Genomic DNA, 13,147 nt, shown 5'->3' on the forward strand with positions numbered 1-13,147 from the left:
CGCCAATTGTAGAAAACTTGCGCGATTGCATACTCACATTGAGGAACTGCTAGAGCAAACGAATAAGATGGTAGAAGATATCAATATAGTTGTCAAGCAGATCGACCAGGTGAATCAGTTTCTCCTCCTAGATCAGGCCTTGCATGTACTGGAAAACGTCATTAACTCTGTCGCAACGGCGAATCAGCAGGTTATTAGCAACATGGTAGATGCGGCGCACGGTAGAGTCACACCTGCCTTGTTCCCTCTACACGATTTGAGAACGACTATCCATATCGGGTATCAAAATTATAGTCTCAAGCCTTTATTCAACCCAGACACGAGTCAATATTTTTACCCCTTGATTAAGTCCAGCCTCACGCCCGATGCCATAATCATTCACGTTCCGTTTCAGACGGCGGATGTGTTTGAGGCCCATGAAATTGTTCCATTTCCCTTCTCCGCTAAGGACAATGTGTTAGCCCTGGACACGTCCCCGTCTCTTGTCTTAATCGCGAAGGATTTCGCTCTTTATTTAACGGGTAGCTACTCACTCTTGCAATATTGCTAGGAGACGACCTTCATGCGATTCTATTGCTCTGCGTCTCTTTTTTGCATTCCTACCGGTTCGGGGAGGAGTGTGCGAGATCGCCCTCACCCGGGTGGACGCGTCTGACGCTCTTTCCCTGTGCCCTTACAAGCAACTACCCCCAACACCTGTTTTCCATAAGAACTTTCAGGGTCTACATTATTTCTATTTTCCTCAGTCCTTCTACCCCGTGGAAGGGGAGTCACCTTGTCGTGGTGACGGGGCTTGAAGCGAGGTCGGCGGCACCACCTATCGTGGAGGCTTGCCCACCTCGATAGGGCTCGATGTCCGTTGGCCTCGTGGACCAAGTGCTCCCCCCTCATCACCGGAAGAGGAGGCCTACTGGTGATGTTGCCTTCTCCCACCCTGCCCTTTTACCACCCAGGGCAGGGCTACTGTCTCCCCACGTGTTTGCCGTGCGTGGCGTCCCGTATACTCCCCGTGCCCTTTCATCTGGGGGTTGAGTCCACCGTGGGGCAGGGTGTAGTTCCCCTCGGTGGGCAACACGCTCCTTTGGTGGGAGGGTTGGGGTAAGACGGGTGGTTCAGTGTGGCCCCACTGAATCAATCGGCTGGTCATGCGATGGCTAGGGTCAAGTGGTCATTGCCGGGTGGGCGGTCGCAACGGTCCCGCGGCCGCCGTTAAACACCTGGCAGTGGATGCGTATACTTCCCCATTACCCCTGGGGCTGTTGGGTGCGGTTTGGCCCCAACATTCAGCCTCCCCTTGTTGGGCTCCGTGGTGGGTGGGGGTGTGGGGGAGTGAAACACCTCCCCTGTGTATGGGTAAGTTTCCCTTGCCTCGGCCTGCCTCTCTCCCTGACGTCCGCCTGTCCCCGATTACCCCTACACGGTCCTCTCTTGTCGCCACCTTGGAGCCTTTCACCGTTCCTGGTGGTGCCGCTGGAAAGTCCCTACCTCCTAGAGGGCCTGACCAAAACAAGTCCGTGCGACACAAAAGTCCACGTGTGTCTGACAAGGCTGCCTCCCATTCCGGGGGTAACTCTGATGTGCATCCCTCTTTCAAGCTGGACGCACTTCAGATGGTGAATATCGATCCATCGTTTTCCTACCGTGCCTTGCATTTCTTACTCAAGCCATCTGGCACAGTCCTTCGTATCCGTCTCATTTATGATGGAGACTTCAAGTCAAACAGATGCTATGTGACCTTTGCTTCCAATGCTGAAGCCCAGTCGGCGTGTGATGCTGTTGCGACTCTGCCTGTCGCAGGTGCTGGATTTCAAGCGAAACTTCTCCGCTCTTCCAATATTTCTGACAGTGACATGGACTATGTCCCGAACCTCTTCGAAGATGCTTTGTTAGAGCCAACTCCCAGGGACAGCCAGGTCCCTCCCCCTCGTTGGTTTGTTGCATACTATAGGAATGGGCGTGGCAACTTCATTCATGCTGCTAGGTACCTCGCCAAAGAAATTGGCACGATCCCTGAGGGGAATCTGAAAAAGTATGGGAAGGGAGTGTTAGTCAGGGCTAAAGATATTACTCAAGCTAAAATGCTGCAACATCTACCATGCCCTGCTGACAACATGTTTGAAACGGTCAAAGCACACCATACCTTCAATTATAGTAAAGGCAGTATATATAATCATGACCTCTATGAGTTCTCTGAGGAGGAAATACTTGGGATGTGCCCTAGTTCTGTTCATAAGGTGTCCAAGATGAAGGGTTCAGCTAACATGATACTTCTCACCTTTTTTGGTTCTACCCTCCCCGACCGTGTCAGTATTGGCCCTCTCCATCTTCGGGTAAAGCCTTTTGTTGACCGCCCTCTACAGTGTTTTTCATGTTACGGGTATGGTTATGGTAAGAAATACTGCACTGAGCCTTCTCGGTGTGGTAATTGTTCTGCATTAGGCTCACACTCCACGGCGGAATGTGAGTTAGATGCTTATTGTTTCTATTGCCAGGATGCTCACCGGTTGTCTTCCAGACAGTGACCACGATATCGCCTGGAACAGGATATTTTGCAACATGCAAATAGTCAGTTTATCAGCCTTGGTAGTGCGCGCCGTGAACTCCTCTGCCGCCAGAAGGCCGGTACTGGAGCAAAGACTTACACCTCATCGCTAGGCACTCGCTCTTCTGCCCAGCCCGCTGCTTAGGTGTCCTCTACGGTTTCCTCCCGGCCCTTTGAAGCTACTGTTATTACGTCCCATAATAGATTTTCCCTTTTGTCCTGTGATTCTGTCGAGTCACCTCCAGGTTCTGTTGGGCCTTCTCCGGCCTCGTCCCAGGTGATGCATGTTGATGTACATGCACCTCACATTGCTTCGCCGAAGTCCGCCAGAGGTATGAAGAAGCGACATCGCGGTTCTACAGATTCAGTTGAATCTGTTCCGCCAACTAAGATTACTGTAGGTATACATGATTCTGGGGTCTCTCAGGATAGGCCTATGGAGGAAGATGCGGAGGCTCATATTGAGCCTGCTGAGACCCCCTCTGTTCCAGTTCCTGTTGCTTCTAGTGGTTTTCCTGATCGGGATATGGAAACTGAGGAATCCCTTGGATATAGTGTTGGGAATCCTCCCCGCGAGCATGTAGCTTCGGGGAGTGGTGTGCGGTCTGGCTCTAGTAGTGCGGCGTCCGGAGGGGGCGCAGGTTCCTTTGTTGGGAGGAAGCTCGAGGTCCCTCGACCCGGCTTCTCTCGGGTCCCAGTCTCCTCTTCTCGTCGTATTACCGTACCGAATCAGGTGGGTAAAAGGTAGTCTCTTTTAGGGGCTCGCCTGGAGCGCACTCGAAAATAGACATCTTCCTACTCCTCCAGTGGAATTGTAGAGGCCTACGAGCCTCGTGGGAGGAACTCCGAGCATTGATATCTCGGTTTTCTCCTGCTTGTCTTTGTTTACAGGAGACAATGCTCGGAGACTACACTCACTCTAGTCCTCCTGGGTATCGTGCCGTTTACAGTACCCCTAATCCTGGACAGGGCCACCATGGTGGCACCGCCATATTCGTTCGCTGTGATATCCCTTATGTCCCATTACAGCTTCACTCAACGTTGCAGTCTGTTGCTGTTAAGGTTTATTTGGGCAAATTTTATACATTATGTAGCCTTTATCTCCTTCCTGGTGTTCCCGTTGACAGACACGATCTTGACAACCTGGTGCAGGAACTTTCCTCGCCTTTACCTTTATTAGGGGATTTTAACGGTCGCCATCCGTTGTGGGATGATGGTGCTACCAACCCACGCGGACTTTTAGTTGCTTCTTTTATTGAGGATCAGGGATTAGAAATTTTAAACTCTGGGGAGGTGACACATCTTCATAGCCAGGCTGGTACTTTTACCTCTATAGATCTTTCACTTTGCACTTCGAATTCTCTTCCTGATTTTCGTTGGCGAGTCTTACCGGACTTGTATGGCAGTGACCACTTTCCAATTTTATTGGAACGCAATGATTCTGTACCACAGTCACGCCTTTCTCGCTGGCGTCTAGATAAAGCAGACTGGCAGCGATTTACGGAACTTAGCTCCTCTCTTCGTCCGTTGGCTGACTCTGGAACTTCTGACGAGGCTGCATCCTATTTCACAGATGTCCTACATTCTGCAGCCCTTCAATCCGTCCCCAGGACGTCTGGCCAGTTCCCTAAACGTCCTGTTCCCTGGTGGAACGCCGCTTGCACTACTGCTGTGCAAGAGAAGCGTGCTGCATTCTCCCGACTTCGTCGTCACCGTGGGGACCCCCAGTGTTTGGATGCTTTTCGGCGAGCGCGTGCTCGAGCACGACGCACTTTCAAGGAGGCTCAACGAATTTCTTGGAAGGCTTATCTCTCTTCCATCACTACCAGAACTACACTCACAGAAGTCTTTAACAGAGTTCGTAAGATCTCTGGGAAGTTTCCCCCCCCTCCCCCTCCAGTGTTATCGCATGCAGGGGAAACGGTGGCGGACCCTAAGACTGTTGCTGACCTATTCGCCAAGCACTTTGCCAGTGTCTCTAGGAAAGATCCTACTGCACCAGGGGTTCGTCATCGCCGGGATTTGGAATCACTTGGCGTTAACTTCGCTTCCACCGGAGGGCAATCTTATAATATCCCATTTTCTCTCTCCGAGTTGAAGACGGCTTTATCCCAGTGTCATGATTCCTCGCCAGGTCTAGACGACATCCCTTATGCTTTCTTACGCCACATGTCTGACTGTGGTTTTACATTTTTATTGGATCTTTACAATTTCATTTGGCGTACCGGTGATTTTCCTTCTCTGTGGAGTGTAGCTGTAATTCTCCCCATTCTGAAGCCTGGGAAAGATTATCTCCAAGCAACTAACTATCGTCCTATTTCTTTAACATCCTGCATTTGTAAAGTGATGGAGAAGATGGTGAATGTCAGGCTTATGTGGTACTTGGAGAGCCGGAATTTATTGACCCCGGTGCAATATGGTTTCCGAAAGGTGCGCTCCACTTCGGATGCTCTTTTATCCTTGGAGTCCTCAGTTTGTGAGGCGTTTGCCAATAATCACCACCAGGTGACCGTGTTTTTTGATCTGGAGAAGGCCTATGACACCGCTTGGTGTCATGGAATTTTACTTAACCTGTTTGAGTTTGGTCTTCGTGGCCGTCTCCCTGTTTTTATTCAGGAGTTTTTATCTCATCGTCTTTTACGGGTTAGAGTGGGGAGTACTCTTTCCGAGGTTTGTCCACTTGAGGATGGTGTACCACAGGGAAGTATTCTCAGTGTTACGCTATTTGCTGTGGCTATTAATGGAGTCGTTGGTGTTCTGCCTGATGGAGTTAATAGCTCCTTATATGTAGACGATTTACCCATTTCGTTTTCTGCGGCAAGGATGTCGTTGATTGAACGAAAACTGCAACTGACTATTAATAGAGTCGCCAATTGGGCAAATACGCGCGGCTTCCGATTTTCGTCCTCAAAGACAGTAGCTATGCATTTCTGTCGTCTTCGAGGCGTTCATCCGGACCCTGACTAATATCTTGGTCATAGGCGACTGTCCTGTGTAGAGACGACTCGTTATCTCGGTCTTTTATTTGATAGCCGCCTAACCTGGGTGCCTCATTTACGTTACGTTAAGGCGGCTTGTCAGAAAGCCCTGTCCCTCTTCGTGTTTTAGCTCATACCTCTTGGGGTGCAGACAGGGACACGCTACTACTCCACAGAACACTCATCCTTTCCAAGTTGGAATATGGTTGCGAGGTATACTCCTCCGCCAAGGAGGCTCACCTACGCGTGTTGGACTCAGTACATCACGCCGGGGTCCGCTTGGCTACTGCATTCCGGTCTTCACCGATACCTAGCCTCCTCGTGGATGCCGGCGTCCTGCCTCTGGATTTGAGACGCCATTCCTCTCTATCCCGTTGCTGGTTCCGCGTCCAACGCCTTCCAGAATCAGTTCCTTGTGTGTCAATTTTGCGGGATTCCCGTTCGCCTGCATACGATGAGCGACCTAGTCTCCCTAAACCTTTTGGGTTTCGGGTAGCGTCTGCCATGACACCGTTGTCTTTCCCTCCCATTCCTATCTGCCCTTATCGAGTACCTAGGGTTGGATACTGGCAGTTGCCCGGTGTATCCGTGTGTTCTCCCACTATAGATAGTAAGAGGGATTTACCGCCATATGCGTCCCGAGCCTTATTTTTAGAGCATTTCACTGAACACTCGGACTCCATCCCTGTCTTTACTGATGGCTCTAAATTGGATGCTGGAGTTGGCTTTGGTGTTGTGTTCCCCTCCTTCTGTCGGGGAGGTAGTCTTTCTTCTGTTGCTTCTGTATTTACTGCAGAGCTGTCTGCAATAGTCCTCTCTTTACAGATTATTTTTACCCTTCCTGTGGACTGTTTTATGATTTTTAATGATTCTCGTAGCGCTCTTTCTGCGCTGGGCTCCTTTACTCCCTCTGTTAATCTCCTAGTTTTATCTGCCCTCGAGTGGCTGTATATGCTCAGCAACAGGGGATATCGCGTTGGGTTTTGTTGGGTTCCAGGACACGTTGGCGTACACGGGAACGAACGAGCTGATGGACTTGCAAGGGAGGCAGCAGCTAGAGCTGCCCCTCCTAGTGCTGTCCCATGTACAGATATGTTTCCAGAGATTCGCAAGGCAATTCTTGCCAGTTGGCAGGAGAGGTGGAATACTCGGGGTGCGACTTCCAAAATGGGAGAGATTACGAGGACTGTCTCGTCCTTGGTCATACGAAAGTGTCCGTGACCGTCGCTCGCAGACAGCCTTGACCCGTCTTCGGACGGGTCATACGCGTCTAACACATGGTTACCTCATGTCCCGGGGAGTGCAGCCTTATTGTGATGATTGCTTGGTTCCCCTGACCGTGCGGCACTTGCTGGTCGAGTGCCCCAGTTTGGGGGACCTGCAAGTGCGATACCTGTCGCAGTGTCGGGGAGAAGACGGATCATTCCGTCTCTCGCTGATGCTGGGAGGGAGATGCCTTTCCCCGGGACATGAGGTACTTCTCTTTATGGAGAAGGCTGGCCTTCTCCATGAGTTATGACCGTTTTCTGTGTGATTTGTTTCGTCTCGTTTTGTTGGGCTTTGCTCTTAGTTTACTCTTTTAGGTTCCTTTTTTAGCCCTCTTATTTTTTTTTTTTTTTTTTTTTTTTTTTTTTAGTGTTTAACTCATTGAATGCGGCGCCATATGACCCTGGCTGTTGCGGCGCCTAATTTAAATCAATCAATCAATCAATCAGTCCTTCTATGTATCATAATCTGCCTGGAGGGTACCACTTATCAACGGGTTACTGGTCACTATACCATAGCGGAAGCATGCTATATCCGCTCCACTAACATGACAACGTACCCGTCGCGGATCCGTCTGGTTTTCACGGCCAATATTTCCCATCAAGTGTTTCCTCTGCGGCCTCTCGATAACATTCACTTCTCCAGTATCTCTTATGTGACAAATTCCCTTAATTCATTGTCTTTCGCAAACGAAACAGAGTTTGCAGAAACCCTGGAGGAAACGCTGCCGGAATACTTGCACCTCACCTACTTGTACCCTGGAATTTTTGGTAAATTTGTAGCACTTCACCAGTCTCGCATTTCCGAACGAAACTAGTTTTTTTCGGTAGTTTTCGGCCTGTTTTGAATGAATATGCGTGTCATTTCTATCGCAAATCACGTGTTTTTTTTTACCCCCCCCCCTTCCAACCAAGAGACTAATGATTTGCGATAAAAAATTTAGAGCACATTCATTCAAAACAGACCGAAATCTACCAGAAAAAACTAGTTTCGTCCACACAGGTGCATTTAAACTAAACATAACCCTAACATAACCTAACCTAACCTAACCTAAAACTAACCTAACCTAACCTAACCTAACACTAACCTAACCTAACACTAACCTAACCTAACCTAACCTAAAACTAACCTAACCTAACCTAACCTAACCTAACCTAACCTAAAACTAACCTAACCTAACCTAACCTAACCTAACCTAAAACTAACCTAACCTAACACTAACCTAACCTAAAACTAACCTAACCTAACACTAACCTAACCTAAAACTAACCTAACCTAACGGTTACATTACCTTATTCGTCGTCTTCACGCAATGAACACTCCTTCTCACACTTAGGGCAATGTACCACACTCGATAGAACCCCGTGTTCTCGAAGAAACTGGCGGGATATATCGTTTTTCTCAAAAAATCTTGCGATGCACTGGAAGTAAGTCACCTGACATCCTTCGCACACTGACATCTTCCTCAAACTGATTCAAATTCAACAGCTCTGCCTTCCTTCGATGAAATAAAGCACTATGATTGGCTGAATTAATTACGCTTTTTTTAATTGGTCATCTTCAAACAAAAGAGCCAATCACAGTGACATATCTTCAAGCTTGCGGCGTGCGCAAATCTGAAACGCACGCACGAACAAACACAAGGCTGGGGCTGGGAGGCGGCGGTGGATCGGCGGGCCGCGGGCAGTAACCCATCAACCATCAGAGCGGTCGTGTGTCACGTCCTGGCCTTGACCGCCCTCCCTCCCTCCCTCCGTTATAAATGATTTCCGAGGGGTGTTTATGGGGATGAATTTACTCAGAATGCGGAGCTCTTTCTAATGGTCAGGGTAAGAAAAGCCATCTCTAGACTGGTGTACTCCTACAATAATACCGAATTTTTGTGCCAATGTTTCTGATGTTCGTCAGTCTCACCGTCATGTGCTACCTTATTAGGAGGAACTCTGTCCTGCACGATTATTTGGTTGTTCAGACGAGGCGACAGGATGCAGGGAAGCCACTGGCTAGGTAGTTTTTTTTTCTCACGCAAGAAAAAAGGCAAGAAATGTCATTCTCCTGCTCCTGTACCTTAACATTGTACTATGTTCCCACCTTTTGTTATTCTTATTATTATTTTTTGGAAGCTGGATGAGCATTTCATGTTCTGTAACTATGCCACTTGTCAACTACAGATACTTGTGTCTTTTTGTTTCTCCATTGAGAGATTTATTCTATGATTTATGTCGCACCCGCTGGTGTTACCTCTCATTATTTATGTCATTATTACACGAGTATTCCTGCTTAGCCATTGTTTTAATATATTTGTGCCATAAGCAGTCTGCTCAACATGTTCACACTATATCGGGTCAACTACTAATTAGATTTTGGGGGGGGATGTCGCGAGGTCGCGATCAGTGGTAGGTGACCGAGCAGTGTTATAGTAGTTGTAATTATATCAGTGTATTATTATTATCATTATATATTACCATGGATTAGAATGCAGGTATAGTGGAAAAAACCCACTTCAGAGAGAGATCACGCCACCTCTATAGGAATGTCATCCGTCAGTGTTTACCGTCTCAGTATGTATACAAAGCATTTCATCAAGCTTAGAAGTCACCTTGACATACGTGACCAATTGTAACTTCATTATTTTCCAATCTGTAATTCGTCACTCCTTCCAGAGAGCTCGACCGACACACACCTATTGTCTCGGCTCTCTCACCAACACTACGCTGTATCTTAGGTTAAGAATATATCTCTCCTAAGGCAGCAAGTGTTTCCCTCACGCCCACAACTCCCCGCTACCAAGCCTTACACCGTTACACGCCGAATGGCCTAAGACTACCCACATGCTGTCCTGAAGACCACCCATCAACCCGGGCCCTAAAAGAACCGTCAAAGTGAATCAAGAATGGGTTCAGCACGGGCCAAGAAAACACTTGCCTGCGCCACAACAGGCTGGGGACAACCATCAGGCCCATCTCACCAAGAGTGCTTACCGGGGCCACGGCGAAAACGAAAAAATAAAGTAGTTGTAATAGTAATAACATTAGTAGAAGTAGTAGTAGTAGTACTACTACTACTAGTACTACTCCAAGTGTGTGCGGGTCAGCAGGCTGGGCATGAAGCTGCCATTCACGCCGTCAGGAAAATGTTCGAAGACCCAGAATGCGAGGCGGTGCTGATGGCGGACGCTGCAAATGCGTTCAACAACATCAATAGGGGAACAGCACTGCACAACATCAAAATCAAGTGCCCTATATTCGCCAAATATATTGAAAATACATACAAGGAACCTGCCAGACTGTTCATCAGCAGTCATAATGACCAACGACTTGGAGACCCGGTGGCCATACAATCCTCAGAGGGCACCACCCAGGGGGACCCAGTGGCCATGGCAATGTTTGCCCTGGGAATGATGAAGCTGCAGGACATCGTCCGCCATGAAAACACCAACGTCAAACAGGTGGCGTATGCGGATGACCTCACCGGGGTAGGAAAGTCTGCAGACCTCAGGAAATGGTGGGACCTCGTCAATGAACACGGCCCTAAAATAGGGTACCATCCCAACGCCACGAAGTCTGTGGTGATTGTAAAACCAGAGGCATACGATCGGGCCAAAACAGCATTCCAGGGCAGTAACGTGAAACTGTCAGTGACTGGAGAAAGACACCTCGGGGCAGCCATTGGAACAGCTGAATACAGAACCGAATACGTGAAAACAGCTGTAAAGCGCTGGGAGTCCGAACTGCAGAGACTGAGCGAGATCGCCAAAACAGAACCGTAGGCAGCCTACGCAGCATTTACGTACGGTGTCAAGCATAAATGGAACTACCTCATGAGGACAGTTCCTGATGTTGCTCCGTTACTAAAACCTCTGGAAGATGCTATCAGAAACACCTTCATACCGGCGATAGCAAATGGGAGATGTCCCAGTGACCAGGAGAGAAGATTGCTGGAGTTGCCGCCAAGAATGGGTGGGCTCGGCATCACCAACCCGCAAAATCTGGCTGAGTCTGAATTCGGGAACTCAATCCGAATCACAGCCTCCTTGACCGGATATATTACCAATCAAAATGAAAGGGGAGAAGACAACCCTTAAGATATTAGGTCACTAAGGAATGAAATCTCCATAAACAGAGAAAGAAAACAGAGAGACACTCTGAGTGACCTAATGAGAGAACTCCCAGAAGACACAAGGAGGAGGACAGATATTACACAGGAAGTGGGCGCTTCAAACTGGCTAACCACACTACCTATCAGGGCAAAAGGCTTCAACTTAAACAAAAAAGAATTTACTGATGCCCTTGCCCTCAGGTATGGCTGGCCAGTGGATGGGCTCCCAAACATGTGTAACTGTGGCTCACCCTTCAACCAAAATCATGCCATGACATGCAAGAGAGGAGGTTTCGTCTGCATGAGACATGATGAAGTAAGAGACGTAACAGCTCAGATGCTGAAAGAAGTCTGCCACGACGTGACTGTGGAACCCATGCTGCTCCCTCTGCAAGGCGAACACCTCGCCAGACGCACCGCTAATGTTTCGAACGAAGCACGAGTGGATGTTAGCGCCAGAGGGTTTTGGACTCGTGGACAAAGGGCATATTTTGACATAAGGATCTTTGATCCCATGGCCCATTGCCACAGAGACCTGACCCTTGATGCAGCCCACAGAAGAAACGAACAAGAGAAGAACAGAGCATATGAAGAAAGAATACAGAATGTGGACCAGGGCTCCTTCACCCCGGTAGTATTCACGACGGCAGGAGGGATGGGACCAAGGGCGCAGAGCTTCTACGCAAGACTCGCCGAAACACTGGCGGATAAGAAACAACAGCCAAGAAGCAGTGTGGTCGCCTGGATGAGATGCAGGCTGTCCTTCTCCCTCCTGAGGTCAGCCTTGGTCTGCCTGAGAGGAACCAGGTCACCTGCACCCAAAACCACCCGCATTGCTGACCTGGACTTTGAGGCGACGGTGGTTGATAGTCGTATCAACCACAAGCTCTGTTAGCTTAAAAATAAAATGTTAAGTAAAGTTTGTAATATTAAATAAAGATGGTTGTCGGCCACAGTCATTGGCGGGGTGGGGCCAATGAATTGCTTTGTGAAAGGATATGAGAGAATATACCGCTCACAACGCAACTCTAATAGATGGAGGCCCGTAAAAAAAAAAAAAAAAAAAAAAAAAGGACTACTACTACTACTAATAGTAGTAGTAGTCGTATTAGCAGTTGTAGTATCAAAATTACAGTAGCCGAAGTAGTACGCAGCAGTGATACTACTGGCAGTAGTAATAATAATAGTAGTAGTAGTAGTAGCATTAGTAGGAGTAGCAGTGATTGATAGCCGTATCAACCACAGGCTCTGTTAGCTGAAGAACAATAGTGGTTGAAATACTAAAGAAAGATAGTTGTCGGCCAGTTATTGGCAGGCTGGGTCCAATGAATTGCTTTGTGAAAGGATATAAGAAAATGTACCTCTCACAACGCAACTCTAATGGATGGAGGCCGTATAAGTAGAAAAAAAGTAGCAGTAATAGTAGTAGTAGTAGTAGTAGTAGTAGTAGTAGTAGTAATATCAAAATTAAAGTAGCTAGTAGAAGTAGTATGCAGTGACGATAATAGTGGTAGTAGCAGTAGTAGTAGTAGTAGTAGAGGTAGTGGTAGTAGTAGTAGTAGTAGTAGTAGTAGTAGTAGTAGTAGTAGTAGTAGTAGTAGTAGTAGTAGTAGTAGTAGTAGTAGTAGTAGTAGTAGTAGTAGTAGTAGTAGTAGTAGTAGTAGTAGTAGTAGAGGTAGTGGCAATAGTAGTAGTAGTAGTAGTAGTAGTAGTAGTAGTAGTAGTAGTAGTAGTAGTAGTAGTAGTAGTAGTAGTAGTAGTAGTAGTAGTAGTAGTAGTAGTAGTAGTAGTAGTAGTAGTGGTAGAGGTAGTGGCAATAGTAGTAGTAGTAGTAGTAGTGGTGGTGGTGGTGCCATTTTTTTTTTTTTTTTTTTTTTTATTGTACTTCCTGAGACACTGATGTTTACATTCAGTGATCATATTTCATCACGTCCTGTGGGAGGACGTTTAGCGATGCAGCATGTAAGATGCGAGGAGCAAGGTTCCAGACCCTGCTTTTCGTCAACACGGTATTCCTGGAACGCGTCCCCTTAATTGTTTTGTTTGTTGTCTAAAACCCTCTCCTCTCTGTTCCTTCTTTCCCTCCCACTTTCCTCACACTACAAGTGATTTGCTGCCTGGAAAGGGGCCACGAGTCAGTGAGCACAGTAAAAGGTTCGGCGATATTTTTGTTCTGAACTGTACAAACGTTTTGCAGTCGCAACAAATTATTCTCAGTCATGAGTTGCAATAATAAGTTTCTATTTCTGAACACGCTCCATTG

Source organism: Eriocheir sinensis, chromosome 42 (genome assembly GCF_024679095.1).
Source record: "Eriocheir sinensis breed Jianghai 21 chromosome 42, ASM2467909v1, whole genome shotgun sequence".
NCBI lineage: Eukaryota > Metazoa > Arthropoda > Malacostraca > Decapoda > Varunidae > Eriocheir > Eriocheir sinensis.